Genomic DNA, 19991 nt, shown 5'->3' with positions numbered 1-19991 from the left:
CATGTTCGTTTGAAATGTGTTCCATAATTATTTTACATAGTTTTCCTAACCTGGATATCTCAGGTTGGCTGAACATGATTTCTGTGAAGTGAATTTCTCAAGCTTCTCATATGGTTTGGTATTTTCATTTCTGGGTATAGTTTCAGTTACTGTGGTGTATAATCCCTTTTGGTATCTTTTTTTTTTCTGTTTTGTTTTTGAACACTGTAAATGGGATCCTTCTGTATGAGTTTATTTGCAACTTCCTTTTTCTCCTCAACTTTATTGTCCAAATATTCTTCCACCATCTTGTATATAGCTCTAATTCATTCACTTCACTTCTACCTGGAATTTCATTGTATGTATATTTGCCACCTTGTTTGTTATCTGTTGATGGGCACTTGGGTAGTTTCCAGTTTTCTTTTGCTATTATAAACAGTTCTGCTATGAATACCTTGTATAGGTCTCTTGGTGCACTTGCATCCCTACTGTCTCTAGTATCGTGTTTTAAAAAACTTTTTTGTTACTACTTACAATAAGAAATAAATTTTACGTTATGAGACTCAATACATTATCAGATGTATACATATGTAACAAAGTTTCTTGGGAAAAAAACCTCATGTGATACTAGTTTGTTTCATTAAGAATAGAAATGCTAATCAAGACCCACTGAGTTGATTTTTGCTACCCACTAATGTTGAGGTTTGCAGTTTGAGTAAATTGTGTCGGACCATAACCTAGATAGGAGTGGAATTGCTGCATTGTAGGAGAGGTGCATTTTCAGCCTTACTGTAGGTAGCGCTGTGTTGTTTTCCAATATAATTGTACCAGTTTATTCTCCTCACTAGTGTATACATGTGATGGCTCCACATTCTGGTCTATACAGTTGAGCCTTGAAAAACTCGGTGGGGTTTGGGATGTTGACCTCTGTGCAGTTGAAATTCTGCCTATAATTTATAGTTGGCCCGCCATATCTACCCTGTTCCTCTCAATCCATGGTTTGGCATCCACAGATTAAACTAACTGCACGTTGTATAGTACTGTAGTATTTACTATTGAAAAAAATCTGTATATAAGACCCTCACATTTCACTCCCATGTTGTTCAAAGGTCTACTGTACTTGATGTTGGTAAATACTAAAGTTAGACAGCTTGTTGGGTTGAATTGATATCTCGTAGTTTGTGCATTTTTGCTTACTGAGGGGAGATGTCTTTTCAGATGTTTCCTGGCCATTTTTGTTTCCTTTTCTCAGAAATGACTGTTGGGTTTGTTTTTCTTTTTGATAGGAGTTCTTTATATGTTCTGAATTCTAATTCTCTGCGGATCATGTATCACAAATGTCTTCCCATTTTGTGGCTTGTCGTTTTCACTTTTGTATGTTTTCTTTGTTAATAAAAGTTAAACATTTTAATTTAGTTGAATTTCTCAGGATTTCCCTTTTATGGTTTGTGTCTTTGTGTCTTGTTTAAGAAATCCTTTCCTACCTCAAGGTTATAAAGGTATTCTTTCTTGCATGTTGTGGTATAAAGTTCAATGTTGCCTTTCACAACTGTTTTCCCAGGAATTGATTTTTGTTTCTTCCCTTCTATGCTGCTGTTTTCTTTTCTCCGAAGTTCCACTACTTAGCATTTCAGTTTTTTTTTTAAGGACTAAAATGTATGAATTTAGTAGATACTTTGAAATAAATCTTTTGAGTTACTAGTATTATGTATTGTCCACACCTTGCTTTTAGAGTCATAGGTAAATAATTATGTTAAGAATGTTAAGGTATGGATAGTTATCTAGTAAACTTGGAAGTCTTCACTCTCCCCCAACGCCCATATGACATTATAGATTTGTAAATAATCAGGGAAGTCAAGTCAGTGTTTGCATGTGGTTTTCTTAAGTTGTTATGGACATTTGTTGTGAAGTAGTCTGGTTAGTTATTTTCTTAAAGTTGCAGCTCTTTGTGCGTGGTATTTTGCAGTTTTACCGTAGTGCACTGTGACTGTGGACCTATTTCTCTATATCCAGCTAATACTCAGAGTATACATATAATCTGAGGAATCAGATCTTTCTTCAGTTTTGGAAAATTCTCAGCTATTTAAATATTGCTTCTTTTATTTTTACTTTTCTTCTCTTTTGGTAGACCTGTGTTGGAGTTTTTTATTCTCTGTGTATTTTAATTGCTCTTTCAGTTTTTTAAAAAAAATTTTTCTATGCCTTATACCAGGTGAATTTGGTACAGTGTAGCAATTTACTTTGTTCCTCTGCTACGGTCCAGCCTAGAGTTTATTCTGTCTATTGAGTCTACATGCCAGTATTTACAATTTTCTTTTTTTTTTTTTTTTTTTCCGGTGGCGGGCCTCTCCCGTTGCCTGGGTTCGTGCCCTGGTCCGGGAAGATCCCACATGCCGCGGAGCGGCTAGGCCCGTGAGCCATGGCCGCTGAGCCTGCGTGTCCGGAGCCTGTGGTCCGCAACAGGAGAGGCCACAACAGTGAGAGGCCTGCGTACCGCAAAAAAATAAATTAATTAATTAAAAAAATTTTTTTGTCAGACTGTTTCATAAAACTAATACCATCTGGTGTGAATTCATGTTTTTATTGGTTTTTTTTTTCTTCCTCATCATTAGATTTCTTCCTATGTTTTGGATTATTGGTTTATTAAGTTCATTTTAAGTGGAGTTTTTTTTTTTTTAACGCTTTTCTAAGTGATCATTCCCACCCCCACCTCCAAATTATTTATTTATTTTTAAACCATTTCTGTCTGGCCCACTCTTCCTCTAGTTGCAAGCTAGGTTTATTCTGGGACAGTTAAAAGAAAAATGCAAGGTGGAAAGTGTTTCTAATGTGAAATCGTGTACTGAGAAAGAGGGAGATAAGGATGTGTGTGTGTTTGTGCGTGTATGTGTGTGTGTGTGTGTGTGTATATATATAGAGAGAGAGAGAGAGAACGAGAGCACACGCTCATGTTTAGAAGAGTATTGAATGAAATCTAAAAAAAATGACAGTTTGTTATGGGGGAGAGGAACACAGTGTAGAAGAGCACTACACTATGTTCTGAATTTTCCTTTTTCTTTAGACCTGACTTTGGAGCCATGTAAATGTTTTACATAATTATTAAAAAAATTTTTTAGATCTCTAAAAATTAAAAGTAAAACAAAATAAATGAATTTTACGTGTATTCACTTGGTGGATACCAGAGTGAAACTCCGCCAAGTGGCTTTAAAAGACAGTGACTTGACTCACTGATGATATTCCCCCTGAAATAGACCCTGGGAAGAGAGTGCAGGAAGGATGGCAAAGAAGAAAAACAAGTCTTGAACTATTATAATTTTGGTGGCAATGTATACATTGTATTTCAGTACTGTGTAATGTATGTATTGTGGGCTAATTGAAATGAGTGAATATATTGGTTTTGTTGAAAACAAACTTTTAGCATTATTTAAAGAAGATGTAGGTTTTTTTTTTTAATACTTGAGATGTGGAGCATTTTTTAAAGGCTTTATTGAATTTGTTACAATATTGCTTCTGTTTTATGTTTTGGTTTTTTGGCTACAAGGCATGTGGGATCTCAGCTCCCCGACTAGGGGTCAAACCCGCACCCCCTGCATTAGAAGGCGAAGGCTTAACCACTGGACTGCCAGGGAAATCCCTTTTTTTTTTTTTTTTTTTTTGCGTTACGCGGGCCTCTCTCACTGTTGGGGCCTCTCCTGTTGTGGACCACAGGCTCCGGACGCGCAGCCTCAGCGGCCATGGCTCACGGGCCCAGCCGCTCTGCGGCATGTGGGATCTTCCCGGACCAGGGCACGAGCCCGTGTCACGTGCATCGGCAGGCAGACTCTCAACCACTGCGCCACCAGGGAAGCCCCAAAAACCCTATAGTACTAAATTTGAGTAGAAGCCTCTGTATGCACTCATGCAATAACTTAACTTATTGAAATGTATGCATTTTCTGGCCCTGTTGACTTAAAAGGCCTAGAAACAGTGACCAATTCAATAGCAGTCTTGATGCTCACATTGTGGTCTTTAAATACCTTTTCACAATAAAAGTAAACTAGTGCTCAGAATGGGCATTTTCCAAGTCTGAGGCAGGAAACGTAGGAGATGAGCCTGCATATATTAATTATCAATAGTACCACAAGCTCAGAGGCTTGCAGTGACACACATTTGCACCACCCCCTTAACTGGGTCCTCTGCTACAGGGTTTCACAAAACTGCTATTATGGTGTTGTCCATGGCAGGGGTCTCATCTGAAGTTCAGCTGGGGAAAGATCTGCTTCCAAGTTCATGTGCTTGTTGGCAGCATTCAGTTCCTTGGAGGGTGCCCAACTGAAAGCCTTAGTTTCTTGTTGGCTGTTGTCTGGGAGGCTGTTCTTAGGTCCTTGCCTCATGACCCTCTCCATAGGCAGCTTACAACATGGCAGCTGCTTTCTTCAAAGCCAGTAAGGGAGAGAAAGAGTGACCTAGGAACAGGGGTTACAGTCTTATGTAATATAATTATGTATATGTAATCATTTTTAACATTCTGTCACCTTTGTCATATTTTACTGATCAGAAGCAAGTCACAGGTCCCACTCATACTTAATGGAGGGGATTGTACAAAGGTGAGAATGCCAGGAGAGCAACTCGAGTTTCTTTTTTTTTTCTTCCCTAGAATGTCTTGTCAGAAAGCAATAGAGCAACTAAAAACTATGAAGGTAGTGTCAAAACAACCTAGGAGCCATCCTGAATAAGATCCCATTGGTCAAAAGGGGGACAATTTCATTATATGCAGATGATATGATACTATATATAGAAAACCCTGAAGACTCCACATAAACACTACTAGAACTGATAAACGAATTCAGCAAGGTAGCAGGATACAAGATTAACATACAGAAATTGGTTGTGTTTCTTTACACCAACAATGAAATATCAGAAAGGGAATGTAAAAAAAACAATGCTTTTAGATATCGCAGCCCCCAAAATAAAATACTTAGGAATAAGCCTCACCAAGGAGGTGAAAGACTTATATGCTGAGAACTGTAAAACATTAATAAAGGAAATTGAAGATGATGCAAAGAAATGGAAAGATACCCCATGCTCTTGGATTGGAAGAGTTAATATTGTTAAAATTGCCATACTACCCAAAGCAATCCACAGATTTAATGTGATCCCTATCAAATTACCCATGACCTTTTTCACAGAACTAGAACAAATAATTTTAAGATTCATATGGAACCATAAAAGACCAGAATTGCCAAAGCAATCCTGAAGAAAAAGAACAAATTGGGAGCCATAACCATCCCAGACTTCAGACAATACTACAAAGCATGGTACTGGCACAAAAACAGGCATATGGATCAATGGACAGGATAGAGAGCCCAGAAATAAACCCACACACCTACGATCAATTAATCTTCAACAAAGGAGGCAAGAATATACAATGGGAGGGGATTCCCTGGTGGTCCAGTGGTTAGAACTCCATGCTTCCACTGTAGGGGGTGCAGGTTTGATCCCTGGTTGGGGAACTAAGATCTCGCATGTTGCGCGGAGCAGCCAAAAAAAAAAAAAGGAATATACAATGGGAAGAAGTCTCTCCAGCAAGTGGTGTTGGAAAAGTTGGACAGCCACATGTAGATCAAAGAAGTTATAACGTGCCCTCTCACCATACACAAAAATAAACCCAAAATGGCTTAAAGACTTAAACATAAGACATGATACCATAAAACTCCTAGAAGAGAACATAGACAAAACATTCTTTGACATAAATTGTACCAGTGTTTTCTTAGGTCAGTCTCCCAAGGCAATAGAAATAAAAGCCAAAATAAACAAATGGGACCTAATCAAACTTACAAGCTTTTGCACAGCAAAGGAAACCATAAACAAAACAAAAAGACAACCTACAGAATGGGAGAAAATGTTTGCAAATGATGCTACTGACAAGGGATTAATTTCCAAAATATACAAACAGCTCATACAACTTGACAACAAAAAAACAACCCAATCGAAAAATGGGCAGAAGACCTTAATAACATTTCTCCAAAGAAGAAATACAGATGACCCATAGGCACGTGAAAAGATGCTCAACATTGCTAGTTATTAGAGAAATGCAAATCAAAACTACAATGAGGTACCACCTCATGCCGGTCAGAATGGCCATCATTAAAAAATCTACAAATAACAAATGCTGGAGAGGGTAGGGAGAAAAGGGAAGCTTCCTACATTGTTGGTGGGAATGTAAGTTGGTGCAGCCACTATGGAAAACAATGGAAGTTCTGCAGAAAACTAAAAAAAGAATTACCATATGATCCAGCAGTCCCACTCCTGGGCAGATATTCAGACAAAACTATAATTCAAAAAGATACAAGATACACGTTGCCCTATGTTCATAGCAGCACTATGCACAGTAGCCAAGACGTGGAAACAACGTGAATGTCTATTGACAGATGAATGGATAAAGAATAAGTGGTACATACATACAATGGAATACTACTCAGCCATAAAAAGAAGTAAATGATGCCATTTGCAGCAACATGGATGCAACTAGAGATTATCATACTAAGTGAAGTAAGCCAAAAAGAAAGACAAATACCATATGATATCACTTATATGTGGAATCTAAAATATGACACAAATCAACCTATCTTGGGAACAGAAACAATCAGGGGCATGGAGAATAGACTGGTGGTTGCCAAGTGGGAGGGGGTAGGAGAGGGTTTGATTGGGAGTTTGGGATTAGCAGATGCAAACTGGTATATATAGAATGGATAAACAACAAGGTCCTGTATAGCACAGGGAGCTATATTCAATATCCTGTGGTAAACCATAATGGAAAAGAATATGAAAAAGAATGTATATATGTGTGTAACTGAGTCACTTTGCTGTACAGCAGTAATAAACAACATTGTAATTCAACTGTGCTTCAATAAAAAATAAATTTAAAAAAGGGACAATTTGAACATCAGTAAAGAAAATAACTAATGAATTGAAACAAGTCAAGTATGTTTAATCCTTGAGTTCGTAATGATGCTAAAACTTAAAAAAATACTTTAGTTGCTCTTGGGCTAACTCATTATTTGACAGTTTTGATAGGTAAAGAAAAATAAGCATTTATCCTACTTTTCTTATATGAATTGGATCTCTGGGTGACCAAATAAGAGAAGTTTCTTTCTATAGATGTATTCTAATAAAGATTGATAAACTTTATTTATTATATATTTTTTGGCTGTGTTGGGTCTCCGTTGCTGCGCGCGGGCTTTCTCTAGTAGCTACTCTTCATTGTGCGCGGGCTTGTCATTGCGGTGGCTTTTCTTGTTGCGGAGCACAGGCTCTAGGCGTGCAGGCTTCAGTAGTTGTGGCACGTGGGCTCAGTAGTTGTGGCTCATGGGCTCTAGAGTGCAGGCTCAGTAGTTGTGGCGCATGGGCTTAGTTGCTCCACGGCATGTGGGATTTTCCTGGACTAGGGCTCGAACCTGTGTCCCTTGAATTGATAGGTGGATTCTTAACTACTGCGCCACCAGGGAAGTCTCAGTGATAGGCTTAGAATGTCACCATTTTGCATCTCCTAATGAATAATGTCTAGGCGAAGATCACCAATAGTTGGTAATATCACAAAAAGATATCCAGATACTAGATACATCGTTTTGGAAGTATGCCATGCTGTCTGTGCCTTAGTCTTGCCCTCAGGTTATAATCCTGAATCTGATCTAGCCTTTAAATTTAACTACCAATTTATAGGAAATAGAAGACAAAACAAAAACAAAACACCAAAAAAACTTGTTAATACTGTGGGGATGCCATCAACAAAATTCCTACTGAGAATCTTTACAGGACAACTGCCTGGTTTTTCCAACCCCAAATTCTAAGAATTGCAAGAAAGTGAATAATAAAAGATACAGGGATGGTGAATGGAAGGAGACGAGATAAATACAGTAAGTCCTCTACATACGAACGAGTTCCATTCTGAGAGTGTGTTCACAAGTCTAATTTGTTCATAAGTCCAAGTTAGCCTAGGTACCCAATTAACACAATCAGCTATATAATACTGTACTCTAATAGGTTTATAATACTTTTCACACAAAAAATAAAACATTTTTAATCTTGTGGTACAGTACATTGAAAAGTACAGCGGTACAGTACAACAGCTGGCATAAAGGGGCTGGCATCGAGTGAACAGGCAAGAAGAGTTACTGACTGGAGGAGGGAGAGGAGGTGGGAGATGGTAGAGCTGAAGGATCGTCAGCAATAGGAGATGGAGGGCAAGCTGCAGTTTCACTCACGCCTGATGTTGATGGAACGCACGTTTGCATCTTTGAAAGCTCGCAACTCTTGAGTTTCGTATGTAGGGGACTTACTGTACATCAATCAATACAGAATAACTCAAAAAATATTTACACAGCAGTTGGGGAAATGGGAATACTGGCTTGATATTTGATATTAAGGGATTATTGTTAATTTTAAATGTGCTGTGAGCCTGGATTTTTGTCCTCTTTCCTTTCCAGGCTCAGAGCTCCTATAAAGCTATATAGCTATAGGTAATAGGTTTTCAGCCTGATTCTTTTTTTTTTTAAACTTTAAAAAAAAGTATTTATTTTTGGCTGCCTTGGGTCTTCGTTGCTGCATGCAGGCTTTCTCTAATTGTAGTGAGCAGAGGCTTCTCTTCATTGCAGTGCGTGGGCTTCACATTGCAATGGCTTCTCTTGTTGTGGGGAATGGGCTCTGGGGTGCTCGGGCTTCCGTAGTTGTGGCTCACGGGCTCTAGAGCGCAGGCTCAGTAGCTGTGGTGCACGGGCTCAGTTGCTCTGCTGTGGCACGTGGGATCTTCCCGGACCAGGGATTGAACCTGTGTCCCTTGCATTCGCAGACATATTCTTAACCACTGTGCCACCGGGGAAGTACCCAGCCTGATTTTTTTTCATACATCTTCTTTCTCCCCCCACCCCACCACCCAAGCTGTGCAAATTCTATTCCCATACCCACCTCTTGGTGTCAAGCAGCCAACCTGGTTCTGTTCTGTTGCTGTTACCTGTGGGAGCTGAACTTCTCTGACCATTTGCCTGCTATAGTCAGTATCCAGCCATCTTTCCCATTCTTTATTCCCTGTGCTCCATTTTAGGTACTGTATGGTTTATTCTTTTGAATTTTTATTGTTTCTAGCTCAGGGATATATTTATTTTCGTTTTGGGTTCAACCATATCTTTTTGATAATCTTATTTTTCATCCATTGTTTTTTTTAATTGAAGTATAGTTGATTTATAATGTGTTAGTTTCTGGTGTACAGCAAAATGATTCAGTTATATACTTTTTTATATTTTTCAGTGTGGTTTATCACAGGATATTGAATATAGTTCCCTGTGCTATACAGTAGAACCTTGTTTTTTTTTTTATTGATGTATAGTTGATGTACAATAAGATATAATTTACAGGTATATAATATACTGATATACAGTTGTTGTTTTTTTTTCTCTTAATCCCTAACTCCCTAACTATCCCTCCCTGACACCCTTCCCCCCGGTAACCGTAAGTTTGTTCTCTGAGTCTGTGAATCTGTTTCTGTTTTGTAAATAAGTTCATTTGTATCATTTTTTTTAGATTCCACATATAAGTGATATCATATGATTTCTCTTTCTCTGTATGACTTACTTCACTCAGTATGACAATCTCTAGGTCCATCCATGTTGCTGCAAATGGCATTATTTTAGTCTTTTTAATGGCTGAGTAATAGTCCATTGTATATGTGTACCACAACTTCTTTTCATTCCTCTGTTGATGGTCGTACATGATTTTATGTGTTTGGATAGAAGCATCCTTATTGGAAGTCTTCATCTTTTCATTTCTACCTATTATAATCTTGTTTTTGAAGCGCAACTTAGTGTATCCTGAGTGCTCTTGTTTAGTGATCTGTTCCTTTGCTCAAATCTGCTCTCTTTTAACCTTTTTTTTAAAATTATTTTTTATTTCTATTTTTTTTAATTTTGGTTATGCTGTGTGCCTTGTGGGATCTCAGTTCCCCCACCAGGGATTGAACCTGTGCCATTGTAGTGAAAGTGCTGAATCCTAACCACTAGACCACCAGGGAACTCCCTGCCCTCTTTTAATCTTGTTGGTTGTTTTTCAACTTTATAGATTAAGTTTGATTTTAGTATCACACTAATTTGTTATGACTACAGTCAATTAAAATCCTAAAGCCTTGAAGTATGATTCTTGTTGCTGCTAGTTCATCTCACTCATCCTATGTTTCTTTAGTTTGTTTTGGAGTACAGGTATCCCTTGCTAGTCCAACTCAGGCTGGGTAATTTTTTTCTTTTTTGAGGTAGCACTGGTATCCCTTGCTGTCTGAACTCTTGTTGCTTATTGTTCCAAACTTGGGAATCAAATATATGTATCCTTTGTTTAATGACTTGAATTCATTCTTGAAAATTCTGCTAAGTGAAAAGCCATTACATGAAAACATATTTCCTTTAATTTTTTCCTACATATAAACTTAATTTTTTTAATTGAAGTATAGCTGATTTACAATGTTTCAGGTATATAGCAAAGTGATTCAGTTATATATATATGTATTATATATTTTTGTATATATAAATTTTAAGATTCTTTTCCATTATAGGTTATTACAAGATATTGAATATAGTTCTCTGTGTTATACAGTAGGTCTTCGTTATCTGTTTTTATTAGTAGTGTGTATCTGTCAAAGCATATTTTCATTCATTTTTAATGGGAAATTATGCTCTGTTTTATCTCAACCAATTTTTACACATAGGAAAATATTAATCTAGAAATGAAGATGAGTTTATACAAGCATAAGCAACACTTTGAAAGTAAATAAATATACTTGATCTTAAAATGTAATGTGATAGGGACTTCCCTGGTGGCTCAGTCGTTAAGAATCTGCCTGCCAATTCAGGAGACATGGGTTTGAGCCCTGGTCCGGGAAGATCCCACATGCCGCGGAGCAACTAAGCCCATGTGCCACAACTACTGAGACTGTGCTCTAGAGCCCATGAGCCACAACTACTGAGCCTGTGTGCTGCAGCTACTGAAGCCTGCATGCCTAGAGCCTGTGCTCCACAATAAGAGAAGCTACCGCGATGAGAAGCCTGTGCACTGCAATGAAGAGTAGCCCCCGCTCGCTGCAACTAGAGAAAGCTCGCGTGTAGCAATGAAGACCCAATGCAGCCAAAAATAAATAAATTTGTTTTAAAAAAAATGTAATGTGATAAAATGAAGGGGTATTGTATTATACTTGCCAAAGGAGGAAGAGAAAACTTGGTTGTGGTGGTGGTTGATGAGGTGTAATTCTTTGGAAAGTCTATTCTTATTATACCATTTTTTTCACCAATTTCAACCTTTCTGGAGCTCAGGGTTATCTTACATTCAGTCTGCACTTAAAAGTCAAATTGTGGTACAGATAAGCACTTTTAGTGGAATAAAGGCCAAACACAAGTCCTTTAAGCAATGTGGAAATAGAATACAGGCAGAAAATACTGAAGAGTTGTAGGAGATGATAGCTTTGCATCCCTCTTGCTTGGCAGTATGTGCACAAAGCACATGTTCTCAGTTCATCCAAATGTGTGCAGTACATCAATACATATGATGTGTTCCAACTGGATACCATTGTATTGATTAAATTGTTGAGTGTACCTTTAGCTGAAATTATAATGTTGAAATTTTTATTCTTCATAGAATATTTATTTTATGTGTATTTTAGGCGAATAATAACTAATGTTTATAGTAGTAGTTTGAAAAGTAGTACTTTTCAAGAGTCATTTGATGAAAACCAGTTAACTGAACGATTATATGAGGTAGGTCTGTAGATTGTAATAACATGGTATCCCTCCTTATCTGAGATAGCTATTGGAATTCCTGCTGTTCCAGCTAGGGAACTGAAAGAGTTTGGTAGCAAAGGATAAATAAAAATCTTATTTTATGAAACATTTTTAGTTGGTTTGTCCTTTGTTCTCCTATTCTGAGTTCAGCACATCTTTGTAAACTGGCAAGCTTGTCGTATTATCAGGGTAATGGATGGATTAAAATGTGACTAAGGTCAGGCAAAGAACAGAGTCTGATACATAATAATCCTCTTTCTAAACTATTAATTGGCAACTTTGGGATATGATTATTTAACCTATTAAATATTCTCTAATTTCTACTACTCTTTGGCCATGTTTTAGTACTTACCTATCTTGTTTCCAAGTATAGCTTGTATACATTATCAAGTGTTTTGTCAAAATCACACATTCTCATTTTTCCTAATTTAGTAAACCTTTTATTAAAAAAAAGACATTGAAATGACTTGTTTATAGTGAATGACTTTCGATGCTCCTAAATTTTTTAGTTAGTGACATTGTCTGAATTTACACACAGTGAGTTCACCTATTTTAATTCGATTGCTTTCTGCTATTTTTAGTATATGATAGCTTTTACTTTTACTTTTTTTTTTTTTCCCCTTAACCTTTTCAGGCATCTTCTAATAGTCGGGAAAGCAGAAGTCTTTCGGGGATCTTGAAATGTAGGATCCTGGCAGCTGTGTACTGTCTGTTGAAGGCAGTACTGTATCTATCTTTGCATGGCTTTTGAGGTTGTATAAATATGGTTTCTAAGCACAGTGTTCAGAGCAAGATGGCTGTAGGATAAGGACCTCTACTTGTGACTGTATTTCATTTTTTTCTAGCTTTATTGAGGTATAATTGACATAACATTGTGTAAGTTTATTAGCTTTGAAGTTTATAATACATTATTGTTGACTGTAATCACTGCTGTGCATTAGATCTCCAGGACTTTTTAATGTACTAGTTGTAAGTTTGTACCCTCAAAAAAAAACTCCCCAAAGCCCCAGGTAACCACCACTCTTCTCTGTTACTATGAATTCAAGATTCCACATGTGATATCATACAGTATTTGTCTTTCTTTGTCTTATTTAGCATAATGCTCTCAAAGTCTGTCCATGATATTGCAAATGGCAGGATTTTCTTCTTTCTCATGGCCAAATAATATTCCATCGTATATATGTATCACACTTTTAAAATCTGTTTATCTGTTAGTGAACTCTTAGGTTGTTTCCATGTCTTAGCTGTTGTAAATAATGCTGCAGTGAACATGGATATCATGTTGAAGATATCTCTTTGAGATACTGATTTCATTTCCACTGCATATTTACCCAGTGGAATTGGGTTTGCTGGATTATGTGGTAGTTCTATTTTTAATTTTTTGAGGAACCTCCATACTGTTTTCCACAGTGACTGCACCAATTTACATTCCCACCAGTGGTACACAGAGGTTTTCTTTTCTCCATATCCTTGCCAGCACTTGTTATCTCTTGTCTTTTTGATGATAGCCATTCTAACAGGTGTAAGGCGATATCTTATTGTAGTTTTGACCTTTGCATTTTCCCCATGATCAGTGATATTGAGCACCTTTTCATGTACTTGTTGGCCATTTGTATACCTTCTTTGGAAAAATGTCTATTCGGGTCCTTTGCCCATTTTAAAAAAATATATATTTTTTGGCTTTTGAGTTGTATGAATTTCTTATATATTTTAGATATTAATCCTTTATCTGGCATATGGTTTGCAAATATTTTCTTCCATTCTGTAGATTGCGTTTTCATTTTGTTGATCATTTCTTTGCTGTGTAGAAGCTTTTTAGTTTGATGTAGTCCCACTCGTCTATTTTTGTTTTTGTTGCATATCCTTTTGGTGTCATACACCGAAAAATCACTGCCAAGGCCAATGTCAAGGAGCTTTTTCCCAGTGTTTTCTTCTAGGAGGTTTATGGTTTCAGGCCTTAACATTTATGTCTTTAATCCGTTGTGAGTTAATTTTTGAGTGTTGTAAGATAGGGGTCCAGTTTCATTCTTTTGTGTGTGAATATTCAGTTTTCCCAGCACCATTTATTAAAGAGACAATCTTTTCCCCATTGTGTATTCTTGGCTCCCATGTCAAATATTAGTTCACTGTATATGAGTGGATTTATTTCTGGGTTCTTGATTCTGTTCCATTGGTTTGTCTGTTTCTATGCCACTACCATACTGTTTTTTTTTTTTTTTGGCGTTATGTGGGCCTCTCACTGTCGTGGCCTCTCTCGTTGTGGAGCACAGGCTCCGGACATGCTGGCTCAGCGGCCATGGCTTATGGGCCTAGCCGCTCTGCGGCATGTGGGATCTTCCTGGACCAGGGCACGAACCCGTGTCCCCTGCATCGGCAGGTGGACTCTCAACCACTGCGCCACCAGGGAAACCCTACCATACTGTTTTGATTACTGTATCTTTGTAGTATAATTTGAAATAAAGTGTGATTTATTTCAGCTTTTTTCTTTCTCCAGTTTGCTTTGGCTGTTTGGAGTCTTTTGTGGTTCCATATGAATTTTAGGATTGTTTTTCTTTTTCTGTAAAAAATGCTGTTGGAATTGTGATAGGGATTGCACTGAATCTGTAGCTGTATGACTTTGGGTAGTATGGACATTTTACAGTATTAAAATTCTTTGGTACATGAACACACTATTCTTTTGACACAATATCTTTCCATTTATTTGTATCATTTTCAGTTTCTTTCGTTATTGTCTTACAGTTTTCAGTGTGCAGATTTTTCACCTCCTTGGTTGCATTTATTCCTAAGTATTGTTTTTGGTGCTATATTTTAGGTTTCTAATAACTGATCACCTTTGAACCTCTTCAGTTATATTTCTGTTGTTTGAAAGGGAGTCTTGGCAATCACAAATTTTGAAGGCTTACTGTATTTCAATTTTGTAACTAGGTAATTTATAAACCAACTTTAAGAATGTGGGAATTCATTTGGTGAAATTCTAGAGATGAGAGTTTTTCTTGGGTATCGTTCTTAGATTAACTTCTCTCACTGTTTTTTGCTTTGGTTGCTTATTGGGAACAATATCAAGAATGGAACCAACAACCAAAAAAAATTTTTTTTTTTGGTGGGGGCTGCTGTTGTAGGTTTAAATGTTAAAATACAAAGTATGTACTTATTTCCAATTAATGGTAATTTTATCAGGACTTTTTGATTTTTATTTTTCTGTTATATACTTCTTTTGCAGCTTCAAGAATATTATAATGAAGTCCATATTATGATAAAAAGTCCCTGATTTTATGTCTCACAGTACTGGTGGACACAAATGGGATTGATGTAAACTATATTTATGAAGGTTATTTTGAAAGAAAATCCATAATCATAAGGGCTACCTGTATAAAGCTATTTATGTTAATGAAGTAAACTTTTTTTTCTTCCCAGATTCATGCTGGTTGTGTTTTAGCCAGTTAAAATCTGACAGTGCTATGTGTTGAGCACTGACTGTGTTGGGCTTGCAGGTATTTGGGAGAGAACATACAGATCGGTAGGAGAGTCATTGATTTGGCATGTTAAATTTCAGTAGTATAAAGCAAACCTTGTATAACAAGTAAGTAAAAATCTTTAGTGAATTTTTTTTAAACCATAATTTTCAAGGTACAATTTCACTAGAAGTTGTGTACATAAGATTGTGAGTATAAAAGCAAGTGCTGCTTGATTTCAGTGAATGGGGATGGGAAAATTTCTTACTATTTTAAGATTCTTTAACTTCACCATGGGTTAATAATTTATTAACAGAGGTAATGTTTCAGAAAAAAATAGGAAAATGAAAATATATAAGTAGTTTCCTACCTTATTTTACTATCCTTATTTGTATATGCTTTCATTTTGAATATGTGTAAGATTTTGCTCTTGATTCACAATTTTGTTCTTTGTGTGGACTTTGTGTCTCTTTGCTTTCTTTTAAATAACAGGAGTTTGTGGAATACTGTTAAAGTAAAAACTGAAATTTAGACTGTAGAAGTGTAGAACTTGAAATGTAAACTTCAGAATAGATTGTATAGTCTTAGAAAAGATAATCAGGATTTTACTGTTATTTAATTAGTGTACTTGATTGTAAAATGCTGTGGAGTTTTGTCCTAATTTTATATGATTTTATACTTGGAAGCTCTGAACACTGTAATTGAGGGACCAGAGAGAAAATTTTTTTTTTAACTTTTTTTTCTTTTTAATGAAAACACCTGACTTTGTAGGAGAGCACTATTTCTTGTCTCATTTTATTTATTTATTTATTTATTTATTTATTTATTTATTTATTTATTTATTTATTTATTTATTTCTGTATGCGGACCTCTCACTGTTGTGGCCTCTCCCATTGCAGAGCACAGGCTCCGGACGCCGTGGCCATGGCTCACAGACCCAGCCGCTCTGCGGCACGTGGGATCTTCCCAGACCGGGGCATGAACCCGTGTCCCCTGCATCGGCAGGCGGACTCTCAACCACTGCGCCACCAGGGAAGCCCAGAAAATTTTTTACTAGCACTTTTCCCCTTGGCTTCCTGAAAAGCTTATTAAGAAAAAGGTTAGATGTGATCCCTAATGAAAGAATTTGGTAATATTCTCAATTGTATTCTGGTAGGAAGAAGTATTGCTCATTTACAGAAACTACATGCTAGATTATTAAATTTTAGATTAAGTATTTATAATTGTTTGCTAAATTAAATTTGTTACACATAGCTGATAGACTTTATTGCTTCTGAAAAGTGAATATTCCAGTGTTTTGCTGGATCTGGAATTCTGTGTTAGTGGTCATTGTTTTTATGGAGATTTTATTCCATTATCCTTTGGCTTCTATTGCTGAGTAATATATGTCTAATTTTATTCTCTTATAGGTAATTTTTCTATGTTGCTTTTAAGACCTACTTTGCATCTTTTGAGTTATATAATTTTCCTACACATATATTTAGGTTTGTTTCTTTTTATTTATGCTGTCCAGATTTTGTTGCCTTTCTGGAATTGATTTATATCTTTTCAGCAGTTTTTGAAAATTCTTCGCCATTTTGTCATCAAATATTACCTTTCTTGATTCTTTTCTCTCCTTGAATTCCCATTTGACTTATTGGACCTTCTCATTCTTTCCTTCATGTCTGTTTTTCTTTCATGTTTTCCCTAATGTATTCCTTTGTGCTGCATTGCCAGTTTTTATAAGCTCTGTCTTTCTGTTTGATAATTCTTCAGCTGTGTATAATTATCAGTTCATTTAGTTTTTAATGTCTGCATGTCTGTGTATGCACATATGTTTGTGGATGCTTATACACAATTTACAGTTTCTTTAATTTTTACCTTCTGGTCTTTTATATGAGTGTTTTATTTTTTTTCCCATATGTATGATTTAATTTATGCTTCTAATAGCTGAAAAAATTATTTTTTATAGTCCTCCACATTATTCTATTTGGAATTCTTGGGGATATAATCCCTGTTTGTATCTTTGATTTTCTTCTCTTTTTATTGTAAGTTCACCTTCAACAGGAGGGTGTCTGAAAATACTGTACTGTTCAGGCCAGACTGGGTAGAAGGATTTTTTTTCCAGAGGCTTTCATGGCCTTGGAGCCATTTTTGTGTTCATATTTTTGGTAGAAACATTGGGGGTGTTCTGGACTGGCAGAGACTGTAGATGTGAATTTAAGAATCTATGGTTATAAATTTTTTTTTTTAAGGGTCAACAATCAGTATTTATTTGGAGATGTCACTTGCAAACTGTTTTACATCGATCTCTTTTTAAAAAATTTTCTGGTTGTATTTTATTTTAATTTGTTTATTTTTAAATTTGATTTTTTAAAATTGAAGTATAGTTGATTTACAGTGATTCAGGTGTACAGCAAAGTGATCCAGTTATGCATATATATACACACATACAATTTTTCATATTCTTTTCAGTTTTACTTTATTACAAAATATCAAATATAGTTTCCTATGCTATACAGTAGCACTGTGTTGTTTATCCATTCCATATATAATAGTTTGCATCTGCTAATCTCAATCTCCCAGTCCATCCCTCCCCTGTACCCTCCTCTCCCTTGGTAACCACAAGTCTGTTCTCTGTGTCCGCGATTCTTTTTCTGTTTCGTAGATAAGTTGCTTTGTGTCATGTTTTAGATTCCACATATAAATGATATCATATGGTATTTGTCTTTCTCTGTCTGACTTAATTCACTTAGTATGAGAATTTCTGGGTCCATCCATGTTGCTGCAAATGACATTATTTCATTCTTTTTTATGGCTGAGTAGTATTCCATTGTATATATATATACCGCATCTTCTTTATCTGTTCATCTGTTGATGGACAGTTAGGTTGTTCCCATGTCTTGGCTATTGTAAATAGTGCTATTAACGTTGGGGTTCATGTATCTTTTTGAATTATAGTTTTCTCTGAATATATGCCCAAGAGTGGGACTGTAGGCTCATGTGGCAACTCTATTTTTAGTTTTTCATTTCTGATTTTATTGATTTGGGCCCTCTCCCTTTTTTTCGTGACGAGTCTGGTTAAAAGTTTAATAATTTTTTTATCTTTTCAAAGAACCAGCTTTTACTTTCATTGATCTTTTCTATTTTTTTAAGTCTATTTCATTTATTTCTGTTCTGATCTTCAGTTTCTTCCTTCTACTAACTTTAGCTTTGTTTGTTCCTCTTTCTCTAGTTGGTTTAGGCTTAATGTTAGGTTGTTTATTTGAGAATTTTCTTCTTTCCCGAGGTAAGCTTTGTTGCTACATACTTCCTGCTTAGAACTGCCTTTGCTACATCTCATAGGTTTTGGACTGTTGTGTTTTCATTTTCATTTGTCTCCAGGTATTTTTTTAATTTCCTCTTTGATTTCTTCAGTGATCCATTGGTTGTTTAGTAGCATATTGTTGAGCCTCTGCGTGTTTGTGTTTTTTGCAGTGTTTTTCTTGTACTTGATTTCTAGTCTCATAGCATTGTGGTCAGAAAAGATGCTTGATATGGCTTCAGTTTTCTTAAATTTACCAAGACTTGTTTTGTGGGCTACCACGTGGTCTGTCCTGGAGAATGTTCCATGTGTGCTTGAAAAGGATGTGTATTCTGCTGCTTTCGGGTGGAATGCTCTATAAATATCAACTAAGTCCATTTGACCTAATGTGTTATTTAAGGCCTGTGTTTCCTTATTGATTTTCTGTCTGGATGATCTGTCCATTGATATGAGTGGGGTGTTAAAAGTCCCCTACTCTTGCTGTGTTACTGTTTATTTCTCCTTTTATGTCTGTTAATATTTGCCTTATATATTGAGGTGCTCCTGTGTTGGGTGCATATATATTTACAAATGTTATATCGTCTTAGATTGATTCCTTGATCATTATGTAGTGTTCTTCTCTGTCTCTTGCAATAGTTTTTATTTTAAAGTCTGTTTTGTCTCGTGTAAGTATTGGTACTCTGGCTTTCTTTTGATTTCCATTTGTGTGTAATATCTTTTTCCATCCCCTCAGTTTTAGTCTGATTGTGTCTCTGGATCTGAAGTGAGTCTCTTGTAGGCAGCAGATATATATAGGTCTTGATTTTGTATGCATGCAGCCAGTTTGTGTCTTTTGGTTGGAGCATTTAGTCTGTTTACATTTAAGGTAGTTATTGGCATGTATGTTCTTACTGCTGTTTTGTTAATTGTTTTGGATTATGTTTTTGTAGGTCTTTTTCCCCCTCCTCTTTTGTTCTCTTGTGTTGTGATTTGATAACTATCTTTCATGTTATGTTTGGATTCCTTTTCCTTTTTTGTGTGTATATCTATTGTAGATTTTTGATTTGTAGCTAACCATGAGGTTTTTGTATAACAGTGTATGTGTATATGTGTATGTGTATATATATATGTATATATATATGTGACTGTTTTATGTTGCTGATCTCTTAATTTTAAATGCATTTAAAATACCCTGCATTTGTACTCTCTCCCTCCAGTGATTACTGTTTTTGATAACATAGTTTACATCTAATTGTTTTGTGTATCCATTAACTGCTTATGTGGATATAGATGATTTTACTACTTCAGTCTTTTAATTAAACCTCCTTACTGGCATTGTGTATGGATGATTTCCTACCTTTATGTTTGCCTTTACCGGTGAGCTTTTTCATTCTATAATTTTCTTGTTTCTTGTTGTGGCCTTTTCTTTTTTGCCCAGAGAAGTGCCTTTAACATTTTTTGGAAAGTGGGTTTGGTGGTGCTGACTTTTTTTAGCTTTTGCTTGTC

The 19991-nt window shown here is 36.1% G+C and overlaps 1 protein-coding gene across 15 annotated transcripts in view; it reads left to right on the top strand.

Moving 5' to 3' along the window:
- The window catches only part of KTN1 (kinectin 1), a 118606-nt gene that overhangs the window by 7982 nt on the left and 90633 nt on the right, over nucleotides 1–19991 (top strand). The gene's annotated exons all lie outside the window — the stretch shown is intronic.

This window comes from Pseudorca crassidens, chromosome 1 (genome assembly GCF_039906515.1).
Source record: "Pseudorca crassidens isolate mPseCra1 chromosome 1, mPseCra1.hap1, whole genome shotgun sequence".
NCBI classification, from domain to species: Eukaryota; Metazoa; Chordata; class Mammalia; order Artiodactyla; family Delphinidae; genus Pseudorca; species Pseudorca crassidens.
The sequence above is the reverse complement of the archived record's forward strand: the minus strand, read 5'-3'. Positions and strand labels throughout refer to the sequence as shown.